Source organism: Rhinoraja longicauda, chromosome 18, assembly GCF_053455715.1.
Source record: "Rhinoraja longicauda isolate Sanriku21f chromosome 18, sRhiLon1.1, whole genome shotgun sequence".
Lineage (NCBI taxonomy): Eukaryota > Metazoa > Chordata > Chondrichthyes > Rajiformes > Arhynchobatidae > Rhinoraja > Rhinoraja longicauda.
Window position 1 is genome coordinate 4,159,297 of NC_135970.1, and position 16,291 is coordinate 4,175,587.

Consider the following 16,291-nt stretch of genomic DNA (forward strand, 5'->3'; position numbering starts at 1 on the left):
ATCCTGGGCACAGATGCGGCGTAGACGGAGGAATTGGGAGTAGGGGATAGAGTCTTTGCAGGAAGCAGGGTGGGAAGAAGTTTGTCGAGATAGTTGTGGGATTCAGTGGGTTTGTAACAGATGTCACACAATGGTCTATTTCCTGTGATGGAGACTGTGAGATCATGAAAGGGGAGGGAGGTGTCGGAGATGGTCCAAGTAAATTTGAGTGCAGGATGGAAATTGGTGGTGAAGTGGATGAAGTCCATGAGTTCTGCATGGGTGCAGGAGGTAGCACCGATGCAGTCGTCAATGTAACGGAGATAGAGTTCGGGGATGGGGCCAGTGTACGCCTGGAACAGGGATTGTTCAACGTACCCTACAAAGAGGCAGGCATTGCTGGGGCCCATGCGGGTTCCCAGAGCTACGCCTTGGGCTTGGAGGAAGTGGGAGGAGTAAAGGAGAAGTTGTTGAGGGTGAGGACCAGCTCTGCTAGAGTAGAGTGTGAGTAGAGGGAATTTGTCTGGTTCTGCGGTCGAGGAAGACACGGAGGGTTTAAGGCCTTCCTTGTGGGGGATGGTGGTGTAGAGTGACTGAACGTCCATCGTAAAGATGAGGGAGTTGGGGCTTGGAAAGCGTTAGTCATTAAAGAGACGAAGGGCATGTGTGGTATCTTGCACATACGTTGGGAGAGATTGGACCAGGGAGGATAGGATGGAGTTGAAATCATTTCCGTAGGAAACGTGGAAATCATTTCCATAGGACAGGAGCAGTCTGAAGCAATGGGGAGCTTTGTCACCCACTTCAATGATCTTGTTTCTTTTACGTCTTTCCACAATCTGCCACACATCTGTTCCTCGATCTCCAGCTGTCTACTGGGAGGCCTGACGTATGAGCCCATCACAGTGATTGCATTTTTATTCCTGTGCTCCCCAAATAACGTAATTGATGGGCCCAACCTGGCAACTCATCTGAAGAAGGGTCTCGACCCAAAACGTCACTTATTCCTTTTCTCCGGAGATGCTGCCTGACCATCATGTATTGTCAATCTGACAATCATGCATTATCATAATCATGCATTATCATAATCATGCATTATCATAATCATGCATTATCATAATCATGCATTATCATAATCATGCATTATCATAATCATGCATTATCATAATCGTGTATTGTCTTAATCATGTATTGTCTTTCTGCTCGCAACAAACTGCACGCAACAAAGACTTTTCACTGTACCTCGGTAAACTGAACTGAACTGAACTGACCCGCTGAGATACTCCAGCTTTTTGTGTCTATCTTCGGTTTAAACCAGCATCAGATTTCCTTCCTACACAACTTACCTGGCCACCTGTCCTGACACACCTGTCCTCTCCAGCACAGATCGTGGACCATCCTACTTGTTGGTACAAGGAGCTTTGTTCCCGAGTCCTGCCGTGTTTCTGCCAGAACGTCCAAACTCTCTGCTTGTGCAGGAGTTGCTGCCACATCAGTGGCCAGTGGCTGTGCCTGGTCCTTGACTGCAGCTAAGTCTGGACCTGGAGCCGGTGACCAGGGTGGGGGACAGACGACGGTGGAGGACAAGACATTGGGGATTTGTAAATTGATAGGCTCTTGATTAGTAAGGGTATCAAAGATTATGGGGTGAGGGCAGGAGACTGGGGTTGAGAGAGAAAAATAAAATAGCCTTGGTTGAATGGCAGAGTAGACTCCATGGGCCGAATGTCTCATGGTCCATTGGTCTGGTCTAACCTTCCTCCTACAGCCTGGCTCCAGGTTATCAGACAGAAGTTCAGGATTGACATGGGATTGGCTTGGGATTGGCTCAGGATTGGCTTGGGATTGACTCTGGATTTTCTCAGGATTGGCTTGGCATTGGCACTGAATTGGCTCAGGATTGGCACAGGCCAGCTCCTGTGGCTCAGGGTGGGTAAGGGCAGTTTGTCAGGGTGGGTAAGGGCAGTTTCCCAGGGTGGGGAAGGGCAGTTTCTCAGAGTGAGTAAGGGCCATTTCTCAGTGTGGGTAAGGACCATTTCTCAGGGCGGGTCAGAGCAGTTTCTCAGGGGCAGTTTCTCAGCACATTGTAATATGGGGAGGATCACTCCACAAGTCGTGGTCTGGGCCTGACACGGGGACATTCCTCCTGCTGTACAGGAGCCCAGATGCACCGATACAGTTTAGCACCGGCCACAATGCCAGCAGCTGTCTACTCATGAAGGGCCAGGATAGTCCGTCAGCGTCCAACTCCATGGGGACTCCGCTTTGGGCCATAACTACGCACAGCAGCGATTGGAACATCACAGAAAGGGCTAACGTTCCTTTTCTGTGGATCAGAAAATCTACACGAGTTAGTGTTCACAGAGTCTGAACAGCTTCAGAAGGTTCAGCCCATCAACTATTCTTCATGGAGCATTGGCAATGGCCTTTTGATCTACATGTCTGATTAAATGGTCCTCTTTGTTCAAATCACCCAACACAAAATCAATCAACATGATTCCAACCCTTCTAAAGTGTTTTTTAATTTAATTTTTTTTAGCTTTAGAGATACAGCGCGGAAACAGGCCCTTCGGCCCACCGAGTCCGCGCCGCCCAGCGATCCCCGCACACTAACACTATCCTACACACACTAGGGACAATTTTTACATTTACCCAGCCAATTAACCTACAAACCTGTACGTCTTTGGAGTGTCGGAGGAAACCGAAGATCTCGGAGAAAACCCACGCAGGTCACGGGGAGAACGTACAAACTCCGTACAGATGGCGCCCGTAGTCAGGATCGAACCTGAGTCTCCGGCTCTGCATTCGCTGTAAGGCAGCAACTCTACCGCTGCGCCACCGGTTGCCAATAATGGATTGGAAACCATCAGGAGTTAAGTGTGGCACTGCTAAATAACTGAAACAGGCGACGAGGTCAACTCCTCCAGGTATGTAGACAGTTCTCATTAAAGCCTACAGCTAGAAGCAGGGAGGTCAACATTGGCTATGTGGACAGTTCGCCTCACAGCCAACAGCTAGAAGAAGCAAAGAGCTCAACATCCTTCAGGTATGTGGACAGTTCACATTACAGCAAATTTAACACCTCGCCTTCCGATTTGTTCAGGGAATGGAGGGAGAGGTCTCAGGTTAATCACAACTTAAACAGTCAGTGAGAGCAAGGAACGTGGTGCAAATCATTGGGCTCACGGTACGTCACTTATTTTACGCCTCACCGACCCTGCAGTTTGTTTGCCTTACTTTGAACAGTTTAAAGCATGTGGTACAATTTTCAAACAAATGAATTTTGCAGCACCGTTCACAACTGAGCAGACACTGGATTTAAGACTTTGAAATAAAGACTTTAATTGGCCACATTTTTGGAGAACTATTTCCTTTGAACAACGCATCATGAACCACCTTTAACAGGATGTGCTCAAGCACGCAATGGACAGATGAGTGATGTATTAGAGATCACTGGCAAATGGTAAAAGTAGCAAGGAATTATAATAAAACAAGACTATGTTATTTTTATATGGAATCTTTAATTTTTAAAGACATTAAGACCTTGAAAGTTCAGAAATCTGCACAAAGTGGCTGAACAATATCACTGCAGGGAGCATACCCACGGCATGAAGAGGTCTATGCTGGGGGAGAGAGTTCACACTGAACGTCTGCCACCCATCCACCTATCACTATGTTAAACAGTAGCTTCTCTCCAGAAACCGGTCCTGACAACTCTCAGCTCCACACCAATCTTAGGTTGGTCTCTACTCGTCTGTTTCTACGCTGGAGATAAATTCCAATGAACCATTTGGGTTTCTACGCAGTTGTTGAAAAATGGTCCCTTTATTGAAATGCATTTTAGTTTCATTTTTTTTAATGGGAATTATGTAACTTTTTCACACAAAGCGTGGTGGATGTATGGAACAAGCTGCCAGAGGAGGTGGTTGAGGCAGGGACTATCCCAACATTTAAGAAACAGTTAGACCGGTACATGGATTGGACAGGTTTGGAGGGATCTGGACCAAACACGGGCAGGTGGGACTAGTGTAGCTGGGACATGTTGGCCGGTGTGGGCAAGTTGGGCCGAAGGGCCTGTTTCCACGCTGTATCACTCTATGACTCTATGACTATGATGATGGAACTGGCGATAAAAGAACAAAAATACTTTCTTGGTTTAAAGTAGAATGATAGCAAGTTACTGAATGTGATCACTGCCGATCATTGCTTTTCCTTGGTTATGATTTTAAAATATAACATCACATTTTAAATTGAGCATTAACAATTACAGCATTCACTGTTAAATTGATGATTTCAGTCAGGGTGCAAAGCCTGGTGTGACATGTTTGGAACAGACTTTCCTGAGATCTATCAGGAAATGAACTGCCCAAAAAATCCTCAATTCAGCACCATTAGATCTGGCTTAGCAGCCAACAGAAAGCTCGTCCATCTGATGTAAAGAGAAAGCCTCCTGAGAAATCTCATCAGAAATCTGACTAGTAAACACTGATACATATAAATATTAATATTGAATTCCTGTACACAGCCCAGGATAATTATTTGCAGGAAATATGAGGCACTTATTTGTTTTCTAACAAAATCAATGTATATTGCAAAATGGCACTTAATTCTGAGCCATCTGCTTTACGCAGAGCTTTATAAAATCCTGCTGAGATTCATTTGTTCCAAAAGGAGGACAGGAGAACCATTCTTCTTTAAGTACTTGAACACTTATAATTGACCTTATAACTTGCGATTGCCTGAAATATGTGTGTGAATATATGTGCGCGTGTGTGTGTGCGTGTGTGCGTAAATTGTGTAGATTGTAAATTATAAGAAATTACAGTACTTCTTAACATTGGATTTATTAGCAAAGTCCCAATCTGTAGGTATTTGATATAATTTGTGCCATACTAAGATAAACAAAAATAGGCATTAATTATGTATCTACTCTCATAATAAAAAGGCCAAAAACTTTTCTCTCTTCAGTTACCACTGCAACTCTGTGCTCTCCAGTATTGTGCTCTTACTTTACATTTCTTCTAGATTTTTAAATTTTAATTACTTTGTCACATAGTGCCAATGAGCTCATGTACAAAAAATCATTGGCATATATTTTCCAAAGTTAACATTATTATGCAAAAAAATTAAGCTGTTCGCTTTTTGACTGCTGTGTGAATAAAATCTACCGTGAGGCTTTATTTACTCCCCTCCATTGATCACAGAATGGCCATATACTAAATGTTGAATCCCTTTTCAGAGGGGAATATTTAATCTTCAAGTTGTGGTGGGTGTAAGGAATTGATTCAGTTGGGGTTGTGACTCACTATCTCTTGTTCCATGTTCCTAACTGTACAGCCAAGGAATCCCCAAGCCATTCCACAGCAAGCAATCTAACTTCTCTCCATTTGGCACATTTTAAAGATTACATTTTTCTGCCACAGTAAGTAGTTTTGGGATTTATTGACTTTGTGCTTCAATGAAGCAATGTAGGGTGAAGTGGAGCATGGAGTTACAGAGAGGGAGAATTGCAACCAGAAGCAATCCCATGGCTACATGTTTACTACAGCGACTTTCTTCAGAGGAATTGTACTCTTCCTTTTGGATTATCTTCTTGGTTAGTACGAACAGAAAACATTGAATTTTCTGTTTATATTCCATGCTTTTGCATTTGCAGAATTTTCAATTGTCCATATCAGGTCCCACATCATTACTTTTACTTTTCTCCAACAGGTGATGGGATGGCTACGTGACCCAAGTTCAATAATGGGGAGCATCAGCTTCAAAATGCTACTTTCCTCAATTAGATTGTATCCCAAATTTCAGAAACAAGCTAGCTTGAACAGGATTGTGTTAAAGGAGAACACAACCCAAAATTGAACCATATTATACATGGTTTTGTCTCTATGGCCTGGAACGTGGCAAATTCAACAGCCTGACCACGGGAGAAGACGGCAGGGGAAGAAAAAAGACATTCTGGCCTTCCATAACAGTGAGGAGGTGACTGGAGGAGACTCACTGTGATGGATGTTTCTTTTTGTTTGGTGTTGGTTTATGATTATGTGTGTTATTGCTTATTTTTATTGGTCTTATTGTTGGACTGTGGGTAATCTTTCATTTCACTGCACATTTATGTGTATGTGACAAATAAACTTGACTATTGACTATTGACTATTGACTATCTCACCCAGGAATTGAAGGGTTACGCAAAACAAAATTAACTGCGTTTTTATATCCTTAACGGTAATTTCTATGCATTTAATAAGTTATGATGGCATGAAACTGAATGTGTGTTCTCTCTGTCAACAACCAACAGCCACCAACATAAATCCATTTATTTCCAACGTTAAATAATTGTTTGGGAGAAAGTTGATGGGGGCAGAGGATGCATGGCATTCCTCAATTGTACCAGGTGGACCAATATAACTGCATCACATGGCACTTCCTATCAACGTTTTCCTTCAAAGTTTATCGTGATCTCAGAATAAACAATGCAGCACTTTAATAATCAGCAAAAGAGACTGGCTTTATGACAAAGTAAATTTGAGAATGCTCGAGATCGAGATGAAGAAACGTTGGACAATAAAACGAATGTGAATTACCAGGATAATACTTAGAATCATGCAGCACGCAATTAGGCCCTTCGGCCCAACTTACCCATGCCAACCAAGATGCCCTAGTTACTCTAGTCCCACCTGCCCGCATTTGGCCCATATCCCTCTAAACCTTTCCCATTCATGTACATGCCTTTTAACTGTTATTATAGTACCTACCTTAACCATTTTCACTGGCAGCTCGTTCCATATACCTACCACAGTTTGCAAACTTCCAAAAATACCATGTTGCACAATGTTCAAAAAACAAACAATGAGTAATTACTGATTTCCAAATAATTTGCTGTTAAATTTCTGTCTCAAAGGTGAACTAACCTCTTCCTGTAATGTGTTGGGATGGTTTTAGTATCGTTAGTTGACTCCTCTAATTGGGACGTCCTGAAAAATCCTGTGAGATGGTTTGAAACTTTCTAAATTTCTGGGAATTCTTGAAGAGAATTGCTGATTTCAAAGCCAGATGTCACACAACGAGCCTTCTCATCGTGTTGAACAAAAGACAAAACTAATCGGACTATCACAGTGTGTGTTTCTCGGTGCTAGGGCGCAGATTACATAATACATTTTAGAGCTGGACTAAGACTGGAGCTCACTCACTTCACCCAACATGAATACACATGTTAGTGATAGTAGGGAGCACTTCAGTAAGGTGTTGACAAATAATTTCACTATTTAAGTAACAGCTACAACCATGTGAAGAAAATGGCCTAATGATGGTGCAGTATTCTTTAATCAGTCGGTTCACATCCTCGAGACTTTAAATCTATAACAGTTATAAATCTGTGCTTAGGAGCAGAACACGACTCCAGTCGAAAGGTCAAGATGGAATCAGTGACCACGGAGAAATAAAAAAATATCAATACCTTTCTTTTAGTCTCATCCCTGAAGATTTCCACTTGAAGTACAACCAAGACAAATCTGAAAATAATTGATACCTTTACACCCTATTTGCAATTTCTTCGAGGTCAATAGAAAATCAAATCAATGTCATGTTACTCTGCACGTTATTGCTGCATTTTTTCAGTGCAGCGTAGTTCTGATCAACCATTTCTGGTTTGACACCGCGGTGAAGAATATATCCAGATTCCTTATTTAAATACAGGTAATATTTTTACCTCAGCACATTTAAATCATTCATGCTGCAACTGAATATAAATTAAAATGCTTAATTATATAAAATGCAATGCTTTAAAAGTTGTCATCAGAGCACAAAAGAACTATTGAGAGCAAGCTGAAAAGATTCAGCGTTGTGCAATGAAATACAAATAGTCGGGTGATGTTTTGGGTCGAGACCCTTCTTCAGACTGAAGAAGGGTCTCGACCCGAAACGTCACCCATTCCTTCTCTCCTGAGATGCTGCCTGACCTGCTGAGTTACTCCAGCATTTTGTGAAATAAATACCTTCGATTTGTACCAGCATCTGTAGTTATTTTCTTACAAATAGTTGGGAGTTATTTTATGCTTTGTTTTGGATTATGCACTGAAGTGTGATATATAAATGATGAATTATACGTAATTAAGAATGAAGAGGAAAGGATTTGAGAACTGACCATCTCTGACTGCTTCTGCTTCCTGCTTTCTTTTTGATTTAATTTAATACTGTTAAGCTTGTAATTATTTAAGGCGGCACGGTGGCGCAGCGGTAGAGTTGCTGCCTTACAGCGAATGCAGCGCCGGAGACCCAGGTTCGATCCCGACTGCGGGCGCCGTCTGTATGGAGTTTGTACCTTCTCCCCGTGACCTGCGTGGGTTTTCTCCGAGATCTTCGGTTTCCTCCCACACTCCAAAGACGTACAGATGTGTAGGTTAATTGACTGGGTAAATGTAGTGTGTAGGATAGTGTTAATGTGTGGGGATCGCTGGGCGGCGCAGACTCGGTGGGCCGAAGGGCCTGTTTCTGCGCTATATCTCTAAATCTAAAAAAAAAAATCTCATCCGCCATAGGGGAGGGTGAAAGGACCACAGATTTTTCTCGGTGAGGGTTAGGGTTGGGGTTGGGGTTAGGGTTAGGTTATGTATGGTCTTACTTGGGAATGGTTCTATGAAGAGCCACAGTGGCTGCTTTGACTCATGCCCACATCACATCTCCTGCAATATTCCTGACCCTCTCTCGCCTGCACCATTATTGCAAATGTCTGGGCTTTTGCTTCGATTTCATTACTTTACATATTTATCCTTTATTATGATCTGCACAGCATACGACTGGCAGAATGCACAAAGCCATATTTTTCATATTTTATCAGGTGGGAATATCAAGGAATCAATATGAAGATATGAGAGGTGGCTGGATCTGAAATAAAGATTGGCCTGGAAAAGATTGGCCATAAATGGAATGATTGAATGAATGAATGAATGAATGAATGAATGAATGAATGAATGATTGAATAAGTTTATTGGCCAAGTATGTGCATATACAAGGAATGTGCCTTGGTGCACCGCTCACAAATGACAACACAAACATACAGTTAACAATCAAGAATAAAGCAGAACCACATGCAATGGAAGGGCCTGTTCCTGATGCAAAGATCAAAGCTCGGCAGTGATGCCTGGTCAGTCCAGTCCAGTAGTTTGCCGTGATCACACATGAATGCAGCAGTGGATATGCTTCCAGCGTGGAAAGGCAGCTTGTGGAATTGTAACTCTGCAGGGGGTCAGTGTATGAATGGAGAACAATTGTCGATATAAATAGAACGATTGGCTCAACAGTGAAACTTCAAATACTGACTTCACGCAGAGTAACCACCTGGAACTCGCCAAGGGGTAAGTACTTTGTTCTCACAGTAATTACCTGTAGGACTGGCTTCTCCTTTAAATTACAATATACTTGTGTATGTTGTTATTACAGACCCTCATAGGCATAATTATCCATTCTTTACATCTTGTAATGTCCATCTACAGGCATGGAATGTATGACATTTTATTAAAGAGCAACTTCCTCTAGGACTTCAGAAATCAAAAACTAATTGTACTCTAATTATAATTATATAATTGTGCAACCACTGATTCATCTTTTAGCAAAGATGAATTAGAAGATCTTACATTATCGTGAATATTTGCAGGTAACAGCAAACTTACTTGGTCCTTAATGCTCTAACAATTCAAAGACGCCAGCAAAACCCATGATCCTAACCTTAAACGTCACCTATCCATGTTCTCCAGAGATGCTGCCTGACCTGCTAAGTTACTCCAGCACTGTGAAACGTCACCTATCCATGTTCTCCAGAGATGCTGCCTGACCTGCTGAGTTACTCCAGCACTCTGTGAAACGTCACTTATCCATGTTCTCCAGAGATGCTACCTGACCTGCTGAGTTACTCCAGCACTCTGTGAAACGTCACCTATCCATGTTCTCCAGAGATGCTGCCTGACCCGCTGAGTTTCTCCAGCACTCTGTGAAACGTCACCTATCCATGTTCTCTAGTGATGCTGCCTGACCCGCTGAGTTACTCCAGCACTCTGTGAAACGTCACCTATCCATGTTCTCCACAGATGCTGCCTGACCTGCTGAGTTACTCCAGCACTCTGTGAAACGTCACCTATCCATGTTCTCCACAGATGCTGTTTCTCCAGCACTTTATACCCAACTGCAGCATGTGTTTGACTACCTCTACTCTACATTGTTTTGTGCGCAGTTTCTGATCAAGTGCTTTTTCATCTTGCTCTTTTTCGCATTCATTCTCATTTTTACCATTATCATTCATCATTTTTCCATTTTCAGATATTTTCAGATACTTCAAGCTTTTATGTCTCAATTTCAGCACCTGGATACTTTGACTTCCCAGTTAAGTTCCTTCACTCCTGTCTACCAGGTGACTCACTCTCACTCTCCCACACTGTTTGCTTCTACCAGATGCAGCCCTCATGCTGCCAGGCAATTTCCTTACCTTTCCTTTCACTTTCTCCATTGCCTTCAATGTGACACTTACCATGCCATTTGTCATCCATTTTATCTCATGTTTATGTGACAGGAGTAGAATTAGGCCATTCGGCCCATCACGTCTACTCCGCCATTCAATCATGGCTGGTCTATCTTTCCCTCTTAACCCCATTCTCCTGCCTTCTCCCCATAACCACTGACACCCGTACTAATCAAGAATCTATCTATCTCTGCCTTAAAAATATCCATTGACTTGGCCTCCACAGCATTCTGTGGCAATGAATTCCACAGATTCACCACCCTCTGATGAAAATTCCTCCTCATCTCCTTACTAAAGGTACATCCTTTAATTCTGAGGCTATAGACTTTCGTCCTAGACTCTCCCACTAGTGGAAATATCCTCTCCACATCCACTCTATCCAGGCCGCTCACTATTCACTTCCACTCTCTTTTTCCAAACATGAACTCTTTCTCTTCCCACAGATGCTGCCTGATCTGCTAAAGCTTTCAGCTTCTGCAGTTTTGTTTTTATTTTTATATTCTGAATTTGATTAATGTCTAAAGGTTAAAATATAACTTTCCCGGTTAATTAACCAGCCTCAACCTCACCTCACCTGAGCCAACAATCAATCTTAGTCATCCAAAGATTTTTTACATCCATCTTATGGCAGACAGCCCTTTGCTTTCTCCACCCCTCTCTGCAATTTAAAATATGCTTGTCCTCGGCATGTTCCTAGTTCTGATGAAAGATCATTTACCTGAAATGTTAACCTGGTCCCTTCTCCACAGATGCTATCCGGCCTATTGAACATTTCCAGCTTCTGATTTTTATTTCAGATTTCCAGAATCCGTAGCTTTGCAGCCTTTCAACATCTAAAAATGTATTGGTGTGGAATTTGTGGTCAACAGCATGGCAACTCTGGCCTCAAAGAAGGCTACTCACAAACATCGAGCGGCCTCAGTCACGGATTTCACCTGATGTTGTGGGGCATCAGGACAGAGGATTTCTGAGGAGAAGTAAGATGAAAAAACCAAAGTGTTAGAGTAACTCAGCAGGTCAGACAGCGTCCATAGCGAACGTCATCAGTCTGAAGAAGGGTCCCGACCTGAAGTGTTGCCTATCCATTTTCTCCCGAGATGTTGCCTGACCCACTGAGTTACTCCAGCACTTTGGTTTTATTTTGTAAACCAGCACTTTGGTTTTATTTTGTAAAGGATGGCATGGTGGCGCAGCGGTAGAGTTGCTGCCTTTCAGACCCGGGTTCCATCCCGACTACGGGTGCTATCTGTACGGAGTTTGTACGTTCCCCCCGTGACCTGCGTGGGTTTCCTCTGAGATCTTCGGTTTCCTCCCACACTCCAAAGACGTTCAGGTATGTAGGTTAATTGGCTTGGTAAATGTAAAAATTGTCCCTAGTGGGTATAGGATAGTGTTAATAAATGGGGATCGCTGGGCGGCGCGGAGCCAGTGGGCCGAAGGGCCTGTTTCCGCGCTGTATCTCTAAACTAAACTATAGGGTATATAGTGCGCTTTGGAACATATGAGATCTATAAAAAGAGGTGAAATCATTCTCTCCCCTTTGCTAAATCACTGGGAGTGGAGCATTGTGTGATCTGGGTTATATTGATCTCTGTTGCTGTCTGTGCAGTTTGTGTTTGCTCCCTGTGACCATATGATTTTCCTCAGGATGCTCTGGGATGACACTCCAAAGGCAATAAGTTAACTAGCAACTCCAAATTGCCCCTGGAGTGCAGGCAAGCGTTTAGACTCTGAGGAGAGAGAGAGTTGATAGGAATGTCAGAATGCAATAACGTGAGTGCAAATGGGTGTTTGATGGGTGCCCCTTATTCAGTGAGGCAAAGGGCTTGTTTCCATGCTACAAGTCCCCATGGAGTCTCCAGTTACTTCTACGAAAATAAAAAAATCCGCTCAGAAATATAAACAGTCTTCTGAACCATCAATGGAAAAGCTCAGCATTCAGAACCTTGCTGTGTGTGTGATGCATTGGACCACTGAACGTCAACACAACAGAGCCCATGATGCATTGTCCATATTATTTGTCTACCTTTTGTTCTAAAAACCATTCTGGGAGTTCCCATCCAACATCAATCTTGTTATTTGCATAGCATATTGAAGATCCATACTAATAATTACAAAATGTTAATTGCTCCAATTAATTCTCGATCATTTACTGTGTTTGTCCGTCTGCCTCCGGTTCTGGAACGGTCATTAAATTCCCTGCAGGAAACCTGACATTTGATAAACGTTCTTCCCAGTTTGACAGAAACGCAGAAACTTCACCTTTAATACTTTATGGTAAAAGACAGACTGATCTCGTGACCTTGTGCTCGAGAACAAGCACAAAAGAAAAAGCAGAGTGAAAGGGACTAACTGAACTTTGTTTTTTTTAAACTTCTGTTCCATTACTGAGGTGGATGTTTCTGTGAATACTGTGTGCATGAAATGTGGCCACAGATTTTGCCTTTGTGTGGGTAGCATGCTCGTGTTCACTATATTCAGTGGTTCTTTACATGGGAGGTTGGTCTCTACTCTGCATCCACAAGGCACTGCTCTCTGCAGGGGTTTATGTAACTATTGAACAGGTCAGGAAACAGGAAGGCACACCAACCAATTAGATCAATTAAGTAAAAGAAACCTTAAGGGGGCCTTATACTGATGGAAGCAGGTTAAAATAATCACGCACAAAAAAATACTAAGGAAAGGAATGTACATTGGAAAGGAGAGAGAAATATATGAAATAATGAGAAGTTTCAAATTTCTAACACCTGCTAAATTCAGAAGGACAAGCCTTGTAAAGTTAAAACTTCAGAGATTATTTTGCAGAAATTCTGTTTAAAAACAATTTACATTTAAATGTTTGCACATTTATTTAGAGGAGTTTCATGAAAGACTAGTGTAGGTATCCCGAGATCATGCCCGGATTGATTTTAAGCCAATTTAATTGTTGAGACACTTGTTCACTCCATCCCATGGAAGTGCAGGGTGAATGCACAGAGCCTATTGCCCCGAGCAGGGGAATCAAGAACCAGGGACACTGGTTTAAGGTGAATGGGGAAAGATTTAATAGAAACCCGAGGAGCAACCTTTTCACACAGAGTGTGGTGGGTACATGGAACGAGCTGCCAGAGGAGTTAGTTGAGGCAGGTATAATATCAACATTTAAACGACACTTGGACAGGTACATAGACAGGAATGATTGAGAGAGGCATGGACCAAACGTGGGCAGGTGGGACTAGAGTAGATGGGACATCTTGGTTGGCAAGGGCAAGTTGGGCAGAGGAGTGCATGACTCTATAACTCTACATGGAGATTGCCAGATTTTTGATTAGTGAGGGTGTCAAGGGTTATGGGGAGAAGCCGGGAGAATGTGGTTGATAGGCAAAGATAGATCAGCCATGATTGAATGGCGGAGTAGACTCGATGGGCTGAATGGCCTAATTCTGCTCCTATGACAAGAACTTATGAACAAAGACTTAACTGTCACAAGGTGATAATGAGGTGTACAGCCAATAACATTTTGTATGAAGACGTATATGCTTGTTAAGTCAATGGCCTCAACATACTGTACACCAATGCCCATTGTTGATATTTGATCATACCACTTGTGCGATGAAGCAAATAAATGATTTCCCAGTGCAGATTAACAATTCCATGCAAAGCTCTACACTCAATCTACTTCATGACTCAAGGGAGAAAACTTCTCTGCTTCTCACCACTGGTCTTCAAGCTTCCTATTTTCACGAACATCAACTCTGAGACTTGAATATTCCTCTTGACCTTTCTTCCCCTTCACTTTCCTCAGACACCATCTCTTCCCCTCACTCCGGCTCCCTGCAGTAATTTCACCAGCCCTCAGTTCTTCCCCTCTCTGATACCAAACAGTCAATCCTCACTTCCCCCATGATAGACACAAAACACTGGAGTAACTCAGCGGGTCAGACAGTGTCTCTGGAGAAAAGGAGTAGGTGACGTTTCAGGTCGAGGCCCCCCTTCCTACACAACTCACTTCCCCCATGACCCATCAAACCTGACATGATGTTGAGTTTGCGTTACGCCACCACTACCTCTCTCAACTGTTCTTTGGCCAGGAGTCTTTATTCTTTTGTTCTCATTCCACCTGTGCCCAACCCTGTTACCCCCCTATGCATCACCCAACATTGACTGCTCAGATTTATCCATTCCCCTCACTCACTCCAACTTACCCCCTTCCACCATTTCAACAGTTTCCAACACCCTGGTCGCAATTGGTTCATCTTCACCATGGATTAACCTTCTCAATTTCCACCATCTCCAACAAGAACCAATCTTGACATGGTCACCAAACTTGATGGTGTTTTTGTGGTCTGGCAGACTGACCCTGAACCCTGAGAGGCCAAATGTCAGCTCCCAGGCATATGCTCAATGGTTCAACCAATGGTTCTTTATGCTCATGGCTTCCTCTGGACCATAACCCCACCACAAATCATAGGGATTATCTCCCACCTTGGCATCTTTCAATCCATTGGGCTATTTAGCTCCTAACATGATACATTCAAGAATAAAGGGGAGGCCATTTAAAACTGAGTTGAGAGAAAAACTTTTTCACCCAGAGAGTTGTGAATTTGTGGAATTCTCTGCCACAAGTAGGCTGCAGAGGCCAATTCACTGGATGAATTTAAAAGAGAATTAGATAGAGCTCTAGGAGCTAGCGGAATCAAGGAATACGGGGAGAAGGCAGGCACGGGTTACTGATTGTGGATGATCAGCCATGATCACAATGAATGGCGGTCCTGGCTCGAAGGGCCAAACGGCCTCCTCCTGCACTAATTTTCTATGCTTCTATGTTTCTCTACTGATCTTTGATCCCATCTTAGATACATTAAAGTCCATGTATGCCACATCCAGGCATTGGTGTGCCTCATTCTTTTGTTGGTCCAACAAAATATTTTGCATTTTAGAATCCCATTCAGTTATTGTGATATTTTCTGATCTAATGTTTTTATTAATCATTTGATCATTTAAGAATTATTCCACTGTCTTGTTTAACTTTTGCTCATTTGCCAACATCCATCTTCTTCCCTTAAAATAGACACAAAATGCTGGAGTAACTCAGCGGGACAGGCAGCGTGATGTATATGTAATATAAATGCCAGTGCCCCCTTGAGGCCAAGAGCAGAAGCTCAAGAGCAGAAGCTCAAGAGCAGAAGCTGGCCAATGGGCTTGTGCCTTGTGACTGAGGTCAGGTGACCTTCTAGAAGTTTCCTGGTGAAGGATCATTAATAAAATCTTCTTACAAGATGTCGGGCGTATAGTCATTGTGCTAGCCACAACAGGATCTTACAGAGGACATTACAGGCAGCTTCTCTGGAGAGAAACAATGGGTGATGTTTCGGGTCGAGACATTTCTTCAGACTTATCCTTATCATTGGACCATGATGCCACAGATGAGCACCAGGCCATAGTCTCACAGACTATTTCTGAATTTATCACTTCTGGCTGTCTGCCCTCCACAGCCTTCAACCTTTTTGTTTCCCAGCCCTGCACAGCCCAGTTTCACCTTCTCCCCAAAATCCATAAACACAACTGCCCTGGCAGATCCATTGTTTCTGCCTGCTCCTGCCCACTGAATTCGTTTTCACGTACCTCGACACCATCCTATCTCCACTGGTCCAATCACGCCCGCCATATGTCCAAGACACCTCACATGCCCTTCGTCTCTTCAATTACTTCCTTTGTCCAGGCCCCCACTCCCTCATCTTTACTATATTAAGAGTCTGAAGAAGGGTCTCGACCCAAAACATCACCCACTCCTTCTCGCCAGAGATGTTGCCCGTCCCATTGAGT